Raw genomic sequence first — 17,536 nt, forward strand, 5'->3', positions numbered from 1 at the left:
AATTGTGTGGTGGCATGTTGTATTTTTCTGAATAACTTTCTAAAATGTTTGTTTTGACATTTACTATGTAGCCTTTTTATGCAACTTTAAATGAGAATAAAAAATGTTTTAGAATTTTGTCTCAGCGTTTTTGCAGGTTTCCTTGAGAAATGTAGCATTGTTGTTATTTATTTTGAGAAAAACACTAATCAATCAATCAACCAACCAATTGATAAAATGTTATTTATACAGCACTGTTCATACACAAAAGGAAACATAAAATGCTTCACAAATCCAAAACAATACTACAAAAACAATATTTTTTTGTTGTGTAATATTTTGTTAAACACTTACATTAACTGATGTTCCCCACTAGGTGGTGACAAACGTCAGTTCCCAGTACACCATTATCATACCATAACTGACCTAATTCACATACTGATTGAAGCTGATATTTAACCTGCAAGTCTGGCCTCGAGGAACATGACATGCACATAAAGATGTACTTGTAAGATCAGTAGTGGTAGTGGTGGTTGTTCTCTTCAGCCTACTGGTCTGAGGCTGGCTGACCTTGGACCCCATGACATCACAAAACCCAGCCAGCCTCAGATCAGGTGCACCTTCACTCAGAAAGTTACCACTGACACAATTCTAACTAAAGAAAAAAATAATAACAGATTGTCAACAGTGGCAGAACATCTAACCACATTTTGCCCAGAAAGTCTGACAGGAAGGGAAAAATAGCCCTTTATAAAACATAAAAAATGTGCAGTGTTGCAAATATAAAATGTCACTTTCTTCTTCAACAAAAGAGACAACCACTTAAGGACAAAGACAATTATACAGATATACATGTATATGTTTTTTTTTTCTTAAATGTGCATTTTTTACTCTTTAATGTCATCTATCAGATTTTATTTGATGTTTAGTAGGTTTTCTTTTGTTATCTATATACTGTAGTATTACATTATTGTTATGTAGTACTCATCGCTAGATAAACACTTGTACACTTATATGTATACAGTGTATTGTTTTATTTCATTATCTACTCGATTATATTCATTAATATTGTTGTCCACTTTATTTGTTGTAAATTTCAATATTCATTTACTTTCATTATTGTTTTTGCAACATATGTCATACTAAAATCCTAATGAGCTGAATTTAATATCATAAAGTAGCAGAGATAGTAGTATTTGTATTTTTACTAATAGTAGTGGTACTATAGCAGCAGTTATAGTGACAGCAACAACAGAAGTTCTCTAGTTTTCTTTGTAAAATTATTCTCTGAAACATGCGTGGGTCTTTCCAGTGAAATTAATGCATCCATTAAACATTTAACAATCATTCTGCATGTTTTTAAACCTCTGTTTTGACATAATGTTAGGGGGAAAAAGGTACCCACACTTGCAAGCAAGCAGAGCTCCTAGTTTTGGAGCGTTTCCTCAGTTTGGCATTTGGATAGAATTCAGAAAAACAACATCCAATTCGAATTATTCTGCCTTTTTAGTATTTAATGAACTTGATAATACATTTAATCCTTTTTCTTTTTCAGATTTGTAGTTTGTACTTAATCATATAAGGCCATCTTTGTATTGTTTCTGATTTCAAATTCAGTTCAGAGTAAAGAATAACACCCAGGCATTTTTCAGGTCTTGCTCCACTTAGATCTATCCTTAACAAAGCACCTGAAGATCGGCTTCCTCTGTGATATCCGCCTGTGGAGCTTCCTGAGAGAATCCTTCCTCGGCCGGCTTCTTCCCCTCATAGCTCTTCACTGACAGGGGCATGGGAGAAGCAGTGAGCAGACCCATTTGTCCTCGCTGCTCTAATCCCCTGAAGTATTAATCGGTGTCTAAACACACAAACAGGAGGATGATAGCAGTCTGCAGGATCAATTTGCCACAAATTAGATACAGTAATGGCTAATTTCTCCACATAAATAGCTGCATTTTGGAAATCTGCTCAGATACCTGTTCCTGCTCCGTGCTCCACCCTTGACTGTTCTCCCCTATTAATCTTATCAGAGCACAGATGCACTTTGTTTTCTAGCACACAATACTGCCTATTAGATTCTGCTAACAAAACAAAGACTCTATTATCTTCCAATTCTATCATCTTTTTATGAAAATGTAATAAGAACTTACAATTAACTGTGAAATTGTTTTTTTCTATTTTTTAAGGTAGAACATTTGGCTTGAACTCCAGCCCGTTTCTCTTAATGGAAATGTTTTGGGCCATTGCATTATCCACCGTACATATGGTCTAAAAAAGCCATATTTTCATCATGGTACATAAATACGTCCGAGCATGATATGACGCACAAAAGTCTATTAAACTTTGCATATCAAAACTTAACAGATATTTGCATCTCAATACACCTTTAAAATGAATTTCTAAACTTTAACAATATCAAAAAGTACATGTATGTCCTAAAATAATAGTAATTGGTCCAAGCATTTTGGAGGCGACGACAGCCTGCCAGGTGACGTATGCCGGGGGGGGAAATGGATTGAAAGTATGTCTTTGCAGCTGTGTTCTCCATAAATGAACCAGAGGCAACACAGTGACGTGAGGGTGTAAGACAGGAAACACAAAGTGATAGACAGCGTCACACGGGAAAGGAGCCATCGCCCGGAGAGACAGGTGCATGACTTGCCATTAACAACGCTAACATCAGCAAATACTTTTTGGGTTATGCCGTGGAATATGATTGGAAGATAATAAATACTTCCGAAAGTCAGAAGTAAGCCTTTAATTTCGTTTTTTTATGCAGGGGAGACTTTAGGACATTACATCAGGATGCTCTTCAACTGTTCTTCAGTTCAACATTTTGATATAGTTTTAAATCTAAATGAATCCGTAAAGCTAACAGATTTTGTGTATTTTAATTCAAGTGAAGGCAACACATGTAATCATGATAATACTTGTGAATTGAGAATAAGGACATTGAAAGGCATATTTTGTATTGGCACAAGTTGCATTAGGTCTTGAGGGGGACGGGTAATAACCAGAAAAGCATAACATGGGACCTTTAAGCTTCTGACTTTGGTCACGATGTGCTTGCATACTCCTTCTTGCATCCGGAAAAACCTAATGCACCATATATGCATCTCAAACGGGATCGATTAAAGAGAATGTTTATGATGATAAAAAGACAAGGAAGAAAGAGATATGGATGTAGAACATGTAGGATTTAGAGTGTTTTAAAAATGTTGCTATTCCATTTTGTTTGACCTCAAGGACAAACACAATGAATTTTTTTGAGTTACACTGAACATTACTATTATGTTTTATGAGAAGTGACTCTCCCATTGCCTTTATTGGGACCCGGATGTAGGCCATTTTACAAGCAATAAGCTGGTTATCAAGTTACATTTGATCTTTTGATAAGAAGGGCCTCAGAAAGCGGGGAACCTAGCTGTTAGCTCATTGAAGAAAACCCATTTCTTTAGAAATTCCATTCTGTAAAATCTCATCCGTTGCTCGCTGACATGATATTGCCTTGTGATGATGATGGCCCGCAGTAGTGTCTGTTAGCTGTCTATAACATAATGCACTCCACCTCAGAAAGTGGATGTTGACTGACAGACTGACAAGGAAGTGGTGTTACCCCATGTGTGAAAAAACAAAAACTAGGAACCTCCAGCAGGATCAACTCTTCCTGTTGGTAACCTGTTCTGACTCTTTAAACCTGTGGCAGGCTGCTGTGAGGGCAGCTTCTGGGGGGCAAGGTAAGACCTATTCTACCCAATTGGTGGCTTTATTTATAATTTGTATATCTATATACCCAGAACGTTATGAATTTAAGCATTTTGGTTAAAAAATGTTTTACAAATTCTGCATGCTGGGTGTATTACAACACACGCTGCAGGATTTAAACAGCACAGCACATATCAGTGTGATGACTTAACCTGCAGAGTATTAATAATTCAATGCACAACTTCATTACAGATACTCAGCATCCTCCATTACATTAATGTATGCCTTTACTTCAGTCTTCAAAAGTAGGAAGATATGCACTGGGATTCAGTAAAGCTTTCTTAATTAAGACTTATAGAAAATAATGAAATACCCAAACGGCCTATGGTAATCAAAAGGCTTGTTGGTTGTTTGTTAAATAACTTTCTTTATCCCTAATCACACACTGTATTTATTCTCTGAAATGAACAGGATTTGGGGATTAGCGGAGAAGAGGAGGACCAGCACAATAGGACAATAATGGATGTTGTTTATTCCTGCCTTGTCAGTGCCGCTGCTCCACAAGTCCAATTATATCAGAGCTAATACTGACCCCCTGCTTAGCAACTGAACTAACAGGCAGTAGAGCAAAGGTGCTTTCTGAATGATGTATAGAGTCTGTGTAGGGAGCAGTAGGGTATCGTAGTGCTCCAGGTGGGGGATGCAGAGGAAACTCAGGACTGACTTCAAATGAGCGGATCTCATCCAATTGCATTATCAATACCAGCTGCCTCATCTCCAAAAAGACAAGTCAAGGCCTGTTCCTTCTGTACTCATAAATCTATAACTGACCAAGACTTATCACCTCTGCCAGAAGAAGTCTAATTACTGCCCAACTGTTTACGACTATAATAAATATGGAGGAAATTAACGCATTTGCAAGTCTACTTATAAATATTGTTGGTTGTTCGTCACTGGCATAGCGGTCAAGTGTTGGTGAGATTGTGTGTGTGAGAAGTTGTTGCAGTAATTGTGATCTTGCACTTCATTAGGTTTTATTCAAGACCAAAACACGACTTTGATGTTAATTATTTCGATGATTTGTTTAATCGGTTTTGTTTGAATGAAAACACTACTGGCTTGATTATCACGAAACATGGTGGAAGCATTGATGTAAATAGAGAATTGGAAACAGCATTGGATGCGGGCTTCGTTAATTCCTTCGAAAGTAGCTCAGTGGGGCATGTATCCAAAAATGTACTATCTGTAGGTACAAAAAGTACCTGGATTGAGCACTGACTGGGACCCTTAGAGCAACTTGCTTGTTTCTTATCCGCTGCGTCAAGGCAGGTTTCTTCGCAATCAAATGAATGGAGAGGCAAAATAACTTTGGATTCGATTTTCTTTGCAAATCCGATTAACAGGCATCTCTTTCCTAATGTAAGTCAATGGGAAAAACATTTTTTGGGCCAAATGATGTCACAGACTGACAAATAAATTGTACCGTTTGGCCACTACGAACATTTTCTTAAATGACAGCTTACTTCCTGGGGGCTTTGGTGGAAGGGTGCAGCATGGACCAAGCGAGAAGCTCACATTTTGGAGAGGATCCCAATCACAGGGCAAAAAAAGGAAACCTGTTTCGTTCGCATTGCCAGAGAGGGTCTGCGCTATCCAAGGGTCCTTGTAGTATTCCGTTGATCCTGTGTAATCGACCAGTTTCTATTGACATAGCTGAGTCATTCTACAGAAAAGGTGGAATCTGGGTGATACAAATCTGCTGAAATATTTCCTTCTAAACACATCTAAAACCTGTTAAATAGCAATAACTAACTCTTAACTTGATGAATCCACAACAAGTAGAGCTTAAAATATTGTTATTATTTTTATTATTTTTATACATTATACAAAGCTTATTTGTATAGGAATGTCACTGGTGTTACGTGTTACCAGGAAGAAGAGTCACACCAGGGACGGTAACACCAGTGACAATTTGGAGAAAACATTACCATTTTAACAAAATGGCTGCAATGTGTCAGACCAAATATGGCTTCAGTCAATATCAAAATAGTTTAACTCTTCAATACAATACATTTTCCCATTCAAATGTTCACCCCTAGGGCTATGAAATTAGTAACACTAATGACAGACTTGAAAGACGCACGTAAAATTTGAAGATAAAATGACACCTTTAAGAAACAAAGTAAGAAGTATCTGACTTTCCTTATGTCTTTGTCCACTGCACTGCCTCAAATGATCTCTTGTTACAGGAGGCACTTCAGAGACAGTACATTATTTCAAATAAAAGCGTTTTGTGTAGTAGTAACACCAATGACGTAATTTTGGGTGACTGACATTTATTTGATATTATTAATAATAATTTGCGTTTTTTTTATTACCATTTCAGAGTTATATTTAATGCTTGTAATGTTATGTAAATATAAATTAGATGTATTTATTGAAAAAATTAAAACTATAGGCTTCACTTCCATGTATGATCAAAGTGACAAGGCAGTTCCTTGAACTTGGCATTTTAAATAAATTGCAATTTATGTATAAAACCATTTTTTATTTATTTTTTATTTAGTACCATTGCAAAGACAATCTCTATTTATTCAACATATATAATGAATGTGAGTATTAGGTCAACGTCATGTATTTTGGTGTCTGCAAAAGTAAGTGACAGTACTTCCACCTTTTCTGTAGAATGACCCAGCTGCTACGCAAAGCCTATATGCAGTTTCCAATGGTAATGGTGGCACACTTGCGGAATTTACTTAATTCTATTTACTCAAGGTTCACTTGTGCTTTCATTCAGGACACAATCAGCTACCTGGGTGAAGGTCCCATGTTGATTTGACCCATTCATCAACCCCAACATGCAACTTTGATGTTTATTCTGTTTAAGGGTCTTCCTCCTTTGCTTGTACCTTACGGACAGCTAACATCAGAGTCTTAATAAGCTGCTACCAATGATCAATATGGGGAGTGTTTGGCGAGGACGGTCTAGGGCAATTAGTTTCTTTATGCTGCTCTACAGGCACACTGATCAACAAGTGGAATTAAAGATTGCAGCTCTAAGGACGTGATTCCTCACTGGCTTCACAAATACATTCCCAGTTGCTTCGGTTCAGATGCAAATCCAAGAGAAGAGCCATGAAGATAGAAGTCTTTGGATTTGGACTTCTGATATTTATTTGATAGTTCCACCATCAAGTCAGACTTGAACCTAACATAATTAATGTGCATGTACATGCAACATGTAACATGTACATTAAATGAACTAAAGGTGAAATATTGTATGAATTAAACAGTCATGACTGGAATCCTGTAGTACTTTCAAAAACGATATTACTGTCATTGTATTCGTTTTTGGTTTATTGGTTTATTTTATGAAGTATTCTTACTCTTACCTCATTCACACCAACGGTGTTTCGGGGCCGGTTCGGAGCTGGAGCTTGAAAAGCATCGGGTTTTCTTATTCACACCGCAGCGGAGCAGCCTCTTAGCTCCGGAATCCAGTTTGTTTCGAGCACCAAAAAATTGTCCGGCCTGAGCAAAAGCACCGCATACGTCCAGCTTACGTTGAGGCGGGGGCAGGGGCAGGGGCGGGATCAACTCCTGAACAACAACAAAAAGCCCACGTTTTATCCAGTTTGTACACAACGATGGAGAAACTTAACAAGCAGCAGTGGTCCACTGAAGAGACCAGCTACCTACTGGGAATCTGGTCTTCCGAAGAGGTACAGAGAAAGCTGGAGGTGTAATGAGGATAATGACGGTAATGAGGGTGATGGGGGTAATGAGGGTGATGAGGCCATTGTTGTTGTTGTCGGCCATTGTTGTTGTTGTCGGCCATTGTTGTTGTTGTCGGTGTGAGCTGTGAGGGGTTTCCGCGTGGTTTGGCTTTATGAAGCAGGCACGCAAACGGTTACGTCATGACGCAAACGATGACGCAATGACGCAGCACCAGTCGGACTCTGGGCAGTGAAAAGAGCCGGAGCTAAATCGAAGAACCGGTTCTGAACCTGAAAAGCTCTAGCACGGAGCTTGAACCGGAGTTGCATTGGTGTGAATGAGGTATGTGTGTGTCATGTCTGTTTTTACTTCCTGTGTTTGTTTGTTTTTCTGCCTTTTGTAATGGTCTGACCCAGCCTAATTAGTATCACCTGTTCCCATCAGCCCTGCTACCGCCTGCACTTCATCCACTCATTAGTTCAACTTGTATAAAGTCCGGATTTTCTCTTCAGCCATTGATGGATTCTTGCTTGTTCTGTACTGTGAAGTTATTTTCTGTTTTGCTTTGCTTGTCTGGACCAAGCCTGGAATTCAATAGTTTTTCTGCAGGAAGTTCCTGTGGCTTGCATTTGGCTCCCTGTTTCACCTCCCATGATAATAAGCTCTAAGGTTGGCATCACCTGATCAGATAATAAGAGAAAGGTTCTTTGGGCATCTCAGAGAAGCAAGCAGATGAGTGTAATACAAAAAAAACATTTTACCCTGAGGAACTGCTCTGCACCCATTTTTTAAGGTATTGATTTTGCAATACTCCACAGAAAAGCTTCCCTAATAATGTTTGCTGCTGTTCCTCTTACTCAGCCCTTGCTCTGTTCCATCCAATCTCACACACATTCCATTTCTGATTTGACACCATTGTCTGCATAAGATGAAGATACTGTCAACAAAGACTGTAAATTAGTCAACACATATTTTCCTCAGACAAATATGTGTTTCATTACACCCTATTTGCAGTAACACTGCTTCAATGGCACAAATATTGGCATCTTGCTCATTCTCCTCAGTGCTAAATCAATCACAATGGGTTGTGTAACTGCATCAGTAACCTGGAGTGAAAGTATTAGCAAGCCTACAGTAGGAAGCTTAGGCCCCGCCCACACGGAGACGATGTCAGTTGAACCCGCTAACGTTCTCTATCGTATAGAGCAGGGGTTTTCAAAGTATGGGAAGGTGAGCCTCCCCTCAGAGAGCATAAGAACAGCCGTGCCCCCCCTCCCAATTATTATTGCTATTATTATTATTGAAAATGGTTGTAATAACAACCAATAAACATTGGTTGTTATTTTACGAGTAGCTCAGGATCTACATACCTGCCAACCCTACCGATTTGGGCGGTAGTAGTCTACCACTTTTGACATGTTTTTACCGTCTACCGACTTACAGTAGCTGGCTTTCCCGACCAATTTTCAATTTTCCCAAACTATAACAAAAAAAATGACACTATATAGACACTGGACTCGACCTTTGGCGGACACCGTTTGCAGCGTGCCTGTGATCGCCTCATACAAACAGTCCTCTGTGTTTCTGAAAGAGAAACAACGTGCAGACCGGGGGTAACGCTGCCTTTCCTCTGCACCCCCGGGGCTGATGATGGGTAATCACTCCCAAATGAATTTAAGGTAACAGAGACGAGGCATTTGAGTCCTGCAGGATTTCCCAGTTAATATCAGTGTCTCTAAAACACATGTTGGCGACTGAAAGACATCCAGTATTTGGTCTTTTCCGGAAGCATCCTACAGTGTCTCAACTGAAAGAGGACCACAAACACACACAAAAATATAATACAATTTTGAGATTTGGGGATATTTATCTCCCATTCTTTCACTTTTTCTGACATTTTCAACACAAACATGTCGTTAATGTCTCTGTTTAGTGAACTATAGCAATCTGAAAGCCTGTTCATTATTTATATCACACTTTATCAGTAGAAACATGCAGGAAATGACTTTTTTTAATGCAGTATTTTCTGATTTATGGCGCAACACAAAGATATTTCGCTCTGTGCAAACCTTTGACTCTAATATGTCAACAACATGAAACAAGAATATGAACCTGGCTTTATCCAATGTTCACACAAGAGTTCTACATCCTGACACATCCTTCATCTACACCAGGGATCACAAACTACATTTGTCCAAGGGCCAAAATGTATCCAATAGACACTATCGCGGGCCAGCAATTTTTATATAGTCCATAATGCTAACACGAGCACGCTCAGGTACAGCGGACCGCATAAAGCTTAGCAGACTCTTCACGCTAACGAAGGATCACTTCTAGGCAGGGTTGGGAGGGTTACTTTGTAAATGTAATCAGTTACTGAATACTGAATACATGCTCTGAAAGTAATTGTTTGTAGATGTAGGCAGAATACAGTTAGTTACGTATTCAGATTACTTTTAGAATACTTTTGGAATACTTTCTTTTTCCATAACAGGTGGGTATGTTTTGGTGAACAGGAGACACTTATTTTACTGTTTTAATGGCTTATCAAGAGCACAAACACAACATCTTGGTGTTATTCTGGACCGCTCCCTCTCATCAGCACCCCACATAAAAAAAATCTGAAAAATTTGAGAGGCGCCCAAAAATAGAATGAATTATCATTATTATTTATTATTATTATCTGAAACGATGTAATAACTTTTAAAACTTTTTCCAGTCACTTGCCCCATGCATTCAGCAGCAGCAGGCCATTCACTTTGATTTGATCCCGTTATGAAATGTCATCATTTCGACAATAAATAAATGCTACATAAACGTTATCTTGCACATTTTATCTAACCATCTCCGTTTCTAACTTTCAATATATTTTAAAAGAGATCTCTCTCTCATCTGCGTGCGGGGGCGGGGCCTCACAGACACACTGCATCTCTCTCGCTCACAGACATGCTGCAGCGCTGTGCAGTGTGCACACAGTTCTGCCGGTAATGAATATTACATTTTGTGAGGAAACTTTCCACCAATAACTCCAATAAGTATTCCAAAAATGTATTCACTTCAGGTTTACGAAAGTAACTGTAATCAGATTACTCGTTTTTCAAATGTAACGCCAGCTGAATACAGTTAGCCTACTTGATTTTTGTATTCTGATTACGTAACTCCGTTACATATATTCCGTTACAACCCAACCCCGCTTCTAGGCTACTGTCCCGCAGCTCCTGCCTCTCTGTTGGACTCGCAGCGGGGCTGCTGCTGTGGTGCGCACAAGACTGTTCACAACGAAGGATCACTTCTTCTTCAAGGCAGGGAAGGTTTCGCAGTACGCAGTCTACTGTCCCGCAGCTGCTGCCTCTTTGTTGGACTCTGGTACTGCACCTTACTCACGAGACGTTGTAAAAAATAAATGGGCGGGGGGCGAACGCAGTAACTGTTACAGATATGGGCATCTGTTGGCGCTTTAGTAAACTGCATGCTGACAAAGGCCACTGTGATGTACTATATCCGCAAGCGCGGGAATTATACATGTAATGGAGTTGTGAGTTACGGAAATAAAGCTGGAGACTGAAACATGGTGTCAGAAGCGGTCTTCTTGGACTAAAAGCTCAAGAAAACTCACGTCATGACGACAAACAGTATTCCGGCACCCGAGGGCATGCATATGTCTCGTGATATAGCAAAAAACTGGGAGGTTTTTAGAGCGGAATTTGAGGACTTTCTGCTCGCTACAGGTCTGACCGAAAAAACGAATGCGTTGCAGGCAGCCACACTGAGACGGCTTATGGGGAACGAGTGCCGGTGTTGCAGTATAAATTGAGTCATGACAACTGGCGAAATTCTATTATTTTCGTCATAGGAATCCGGGGCGTGTACATTGAGGACCCATTGTTGATTTACCAGGAAAGAAACATCGTTTGTCGTTTACGTTCATCTTTTGCCATATCTGCCTTCCTAAGATCACTTTGCTGCACATTCAGTACTCATATGTGAGGTTGTGGGTGAGAGGCCGATATCGTGACGCTTACAGGGAGGTATCGAACATTACAAAGTAGGTGACTGCGTGGATGCCTGTTCAAAACATTGCAAACTTCAATAAATCATTTAAATTATATATTTGTGTCCGACTTTCATTTGTTCATCGTTCTTAATGTGATGTATAGTAGCTTTGATAGCTGTCCATACCTTCAGACAGCCTCAAAGTAAAACACAAGTTGTTTATTCACAGCCCGAACGCTCATCGAGATGACTGGATCAGTCATGACAACTTGTGATCAGCTCCGATTAAATTGTGATATCAATTCTGTAGCTAACCTCCAGGGAGCACGTTTATTTTATGAAATACCTGTATCCCTCTCATCACAACAAGACTGTACACTGTGCAGGAAAAACAATTACATACATGAAAATAACCTTGATGCATGGGAATTAAACACACAAACTAACAGATAAATCATCAGAAGAAGGCAGAGAGGAAGTAAATAACAACAGGAACACGGAAGGCAGACAGAATTGCTAAGACACGGGTGTCACATGACATTTTAATGTTCTGGAAAGTTCCTTATACAGCTTTAGCCTTTTTTATCTCATGAAGTCCCTAAGTGACACACACTGAACAGTCTGGGGTCATGGTCCTTGTCATTTGCTTTTGTCTTCCCATAACAACATGTCCAAGATGTCCATGTGTCAGGCTAAAACATGTGACAGAACTAGCTAGATTTGGAAAGGTTTTTTGTTGCTAAAGTTAATATTCAAGCCATTTAAGAATAAACATGCTTACATGACATGTCATTTGTTAAACATTAAGCTGTCTTCGGCTCTTTTCTGCTGTAACAAATGTAAATGTCCCCTCTGTGGGACGAATAAAGGTATTCTGATTCTGATTACATTTAACCTGTTGTGGAAACATTTATTGATGAAATTGATATGAAACAAATGCCATAAATATTGCTGTGACACATGGTGTCACATCGGGACTTTAACTCTAAACATTCACAGTAAACCCGGAGTGACATATATGCACAATTAGAAATATGAGTATGGTCTGGTCAGTTAATTTAGCTGATTCAATTATATTTAGTTAATATATGCTTTATTCTTCAATTCATAGTATGTTCAAACAAATGCAAACCAAAACATCATCCTTGTTAATTAAGTTATAAATAAGAGTTACTTTACCATTAAAGCCCAGATATTTGACACTAGGGGGGTTACTTGTCAGAAATGTGTCTATTTAGTCTAAATGATGTTCCCCTTAATTTCCCCAAAAGTAGAAATGGGTCCGGGTTCTTATGGGTTAAACGTATAGGCTTAAAGGCATAATAGAACTACCGTATTATATGTATTCAACTTGTGCCCCGCTGGACTTACTTTTCTGTGGTTTACCGTTACTGTGACATATCAGTATAGCCACAGAAGATAGTTTGTGTGTTTAATTCCCATGCATCAAGGTTATTTTCATGTATGTAATTGTTTTTCCTGCACAGTGTAGAGTCTTGTTGTGATGAGAGGGATACAGGTATTTCATAAAATAAACGTGCTCCCTGGAGGTTAGCTACAGAATTGATATCACAATTTAATCGGAGCTGATCACAAGTTGTCATGACCGATCCAGTCATCTCGATGAGCGTTCGGGCTGTTAATAAACAACTTTTGTTTTACTTTTAGGCTGTCTGAAGGTATGGACAGCTATCAAAGCTAATAAACATCACATTAAGAACGATGAACAAATGAAAGTCGGACACAAATATATAATTTAAATGATTTATTGAAGTTTGCAATGTTTTGAACAGGCATCCACACAGTCACCTACTTTGTAATGTTCGATACCTCCCTGTAAGCGTCACGATATCGGCCTCTCACCCACAACCTCATATACGAGTACTGAATGTGCAGCAAAGTGATCTTAGGAAGGCAGATATAGCAAAAGATGAACGTAAACGACAAACGATGTTTCTTTCCTGGTAAGTCAACAATGGGTCCTCAATGTACACGCCCCGGATTCCTATGACGAAAATAATAGAATGTCGCCAGTTGTCATGACTCAACTTATACTGCAACACCGGCATATATGCACAACGTCATGCTGACCGAGGAACAAAAGAAAGACCCCAAAACAATTTTGGATGCGTTGGGGGATTATTTCAAGCCGGCAAAAAATGTGATCTATGAGAGATACACGTTTGGATGTTGCAAACAAGGACCGGACGAGCCGATCGATAGCTTAATAACAAAGCTGAGGGAAAAAGCATCATCATGTGAGTACCGTGACCTGAAAGATGAACTGATTAAGGACAGGCTGGTACTCGATATTGCCAGCGAGAGCACCAGACGGCGACTGCTGCGTGAGCGGGACCTAACGCTGCCAACAGCTGTGGAGATTTGCCGCCTTGCAGAATTGACGGAGTCACGCATGAGGCTTATTGAGAGCCCGGAGGCACAGGCGGACAGTATTAATGCTATGGTGGACAGGCAAGGCGGACGACGCAAAACACAGTGGAAAACAGCGGAAAGAAACACAGCGGCTGAGAAAGAGCAGCAGTGGACCTGCAAATACTGTGGAAATGGACACAAACGGGGCAGAGAGCAGTGCCCAGCCTATAGTAAGACCTGCCGAGCATGTGGCGTTTCAAATCACTTTGCAAAAGTATGCTTGAATTTTCTCTTTCGAGGTGGCTCTTGCAGGGTGTCATCATCAGGCCTGGCTTAAGGTCCAGCTGCGGCATCCACATGGGTCAGGAGGACCTCGTCTTCGTGTGTCATATCAGGTGCATTGACGACCTGAAATGAAAGTTCATCAATATACTTTATACCCCTTAATAAGATGATCACAAGCTCCTGGAAAATTGTAGTACTAGGATGCTATATAAGAAATATAGCCATTGTAGTACTATGAAAATAGCTATTATACAAGATAATAATTGTAGTTCAATAGGGACAAGGATAAAATCACACATACCTGCGACTCACCATCCAGTAAAACGTTTGGTATTCCCTGTAAAGATTGTGACTGCTGACCACCAATGATATCCAGTACCACATCCGTTTATTCTCCCCTTTTATAGGCTTTGTTACCCGTCTGTGGGTTTTTAGCCTGGCTGTGGTCTTTGGTAGCTTGCTGCTTCAAATTCTTCCACCTCAACCTCACTTGGTCCACCGTCCTCTTGTGTCCAGATCCTGTGGCATTCACATTGTCTGTCACCTCCATCCATATTCCGCTCTTCACTTTCGTCGCTCCACCCTCTCTTTTAAAGCTACCAACTATGGAGTCATAATTATGTCTTACACTCTGCAGCAGTGCATGGGTCTCAGCAGAGGTAAAATTAGGCCCCTTTTTGTCCATCTTTCCAACTCAATGGTTTGGTCAGGTCAGCAATTAGTTTTATAGGTCTGGCCTTGCTATTAATTACATAATTAACCACAGGGCCTAACCAATCTGGAAATGCATTCCAGGTGTGTATTTGCAATTTCAGAGACTGATGTAGGCCTACTGACTGAAATAACAGTCAGAACACAGTCATGGCAGGGATTGTTCACATCTTCCATGCTGGAAGGAGAGGTTACCGCCAAAGGGTCCACACCGAGCGCCCCAAACCTCTCCAACAGTACACAACAGAAGAACTGTACAATCGTTTTCGATTTGGACTTGATGACATCAACTACATTGCTGATCTGGTCAGGCCACAACTGCAGTGCAGAACCTTGCGGAGTCATGCTCTGACTGTAGAGGAACAGGTCCTCATTGCCCTGCGCTTTTACGCATGTGGAACATTCTATCAGGTCATAGCTGACAGCATGGGAGTCCACAGGACAACATTGGGGGAAGTGGTGACAGCTGTGTCTGATGCACTGGCTCGTCAGCTGGATCACTTTGTGACTTTTCCCAATGATGGCCATATTGCCAAAGTGAAGCAGCTATTTTTTCTTCTGGGAGACATGCCCAACACCATTGGGGTGATTGACTGCACCCATGTACATATTCAAGCACCTCCTCAGAGGGAGTGGGAATGTCAACAGGAAAGGGAGGCACAGCATCAATGTGCAACTTATGGGAGATGCTGACCTTGCCATCACCAACTTTGTTGTGAGATGACCTGGGTCAGTCCATGATGCACGAATCTTCAGAGAGAGCTGGTTGTTCACTGAATTTCAAACCAACAGGCCGGATGGAGTTATATTAGCCGACAGTGCTTACCCACTCCTACCATGGGTGATGACACCTTTTTCCTCCCTCACAGATGCGCTACAACAACGCCCATGGAAGAACAAGGTGTGCCATTGAGCGCTTGAATGGAGTACTGAAGAGGCGTTTTGCATGCCTGAACTATATGAGAGTGGAACCCCAACGAGCATGCTGCATAACACTAGCTTGTATTGTGCTACACAATATCGCTGTCCATCGCAGAGTCCCCCTCTCTGACATCGATGATCCCCCAGAGCCCCTCGCACCTGCTGATGATCTAGGCCCACCTATGGATTTCCCTCTAAATGACAGACTGAGTGGTGGTGCAATGCGAGATGCTATTGTCCGCAATTACTTTTGAAAGGTGATGACAGATGATGGACTTTTTTTTTGTTGAAGATATTTTTACTTTAATCTAAATTACATTTGTGATTGACAATCTTTGCTGTGATACTTTTAGGAGCATCAATATTTATGTCATCAACATTTGGTTGAAAACAAAATAGGCCACCACAAACGTGAGCAAAAATGGAAAAAATAAAATGTATTTCCCATGAAGGCTAAAAATGGTGTATTATTTCAGTTAACAAACGTTTCCATCTTATTTAAATTGAAACATATTTTAAAATAAATTGTACAGTACATTTTGCTCTGGTAATCCATTGGAAATCCACCCCTCTAGTGGGATCAGGATAATCCAGTTTTTTGGCATCAAACTGATCCCAATCCTGTGTTGTTGGTTTGAACTACCCATTTTGAAGATTTGATCCAGTTTAAAGCTTGGATTGGATTTTCCTGATCTGATCGGATATCAAAGTGATCCTAATCCTGTTTTTTGGTTTTGAACTCTCCAAAATCCAAATCCGATCTGATCAGATAGGAATTAAAAGTTTTGAACTCCTGGGCCCAGGGGATGGCCTGATTTCAAAGAGGACACCCCCCTTTTGGTGCGAGAATACTGGCCCTTCAGGGATGAGCTCAACTTGCAAAACAGTGTACTATACAGAGGGCAGTGCGTTGTTATCCCTAAGGCCTTAAGGGCAGAGTTGTTAAGACGCATACACACCAGCCACATCGGGGGGGAGGCATGTTACAGGCGTGCCAGGGATACGCTGTTCTGGCCAAACATGAGAGCAGAGATAAAAGACTATGTGTCGAACTGCTCTGCATGCAATGAATATGCACGAGCCCAGCAGAAGGAATCATTGATGTCGCATGAAATCCCAACACGTCCATGGCAAACAGTGAGTATGGATATCGGTTAACGCGACCTCTGTATGGTACCGAACCAGCCTTTGAGGTAAAGTTGTGGCCCATGTATCTTCTAATTTGCCTCCCCTCCTGGGTTCCAGTGTTCCCCGATTCAGAAGTACTTTGTAATTTCTCCATGCCCCTGGGATGAAATTCAGGTTCTGGTCCTCCAAGTCCATAATGTTGTTGTGGGGGGCTGGATATCTCAGTCTGATGAGATTGTGAAGGATCACACATGTTGTGATGATTTTTCTGCATGTCCCTGGCCTCTGGTTCATGGTCCTCAGCAAAACTCGGAACTTGTGTGCCAGAATACCAAAGGTATTCTCCACTACATGCCTGGCTCTGGAGAGTCTGTAGTTGAATATTCTGTCATGGTGCTCCATGTTTCTGATGAGAAACGGGTTCATCAGGCGCTTGTTGATCCCAAAAGCGTTGTCCCCTACACTGAAAAAAAGGGGAAAGTGGGGTTGTTCAATTTGCAAATATGCATTTAATATATGAAACATAATTTATTCATGTTTCTCGTCGAAACATGAATCAATCATGTAGAACTATGTTAATCTTGAGCGGTGTACGTTCTATAAGTCTCAATCATGTTAAGAAATAAGACAAAAGTTATGTTTGTCTCTGTAACTCCGCCCACTGAGCACATACGTCAGCAGCTTGCTCCGCAGCCGATTACTCAGCTTCTAATTATTATTTACAAAT

The 17,536-nt window shown here is 40.4% G+C and overlaps 1 pseudogene across 1 annotated transcript; it reads left to right on the top strand.

Moving 5' to 3' along the window:
• Positions 1-13,511: 13,511 nt before the first annotated feature.
• LOC307029083 (putative nuclease HARBI1) lies at positions 13,512-17,210 on the top strand (annotated as a pseudogene). Its single transcript has one exon. The product of its transcript is annotated as a putative nuclease HARBI1 (transcript).
• The last annotated feature ends 326 nt before the right edge of the window (positions 17,211-17,536 follow it).

This window comes from Notothenia rossii (genome assembly GCF_949606895.1).
Source record: "Notothenia rossii genome assembly, chromosome: 2".
Taxonomy (NCBI): domain Eukaryota; kingdom Metazoa; phylum Chordata; class Actinopteri; order Perciformes; family Nototheniidae; genus Notothenia; species Notothenia rossii.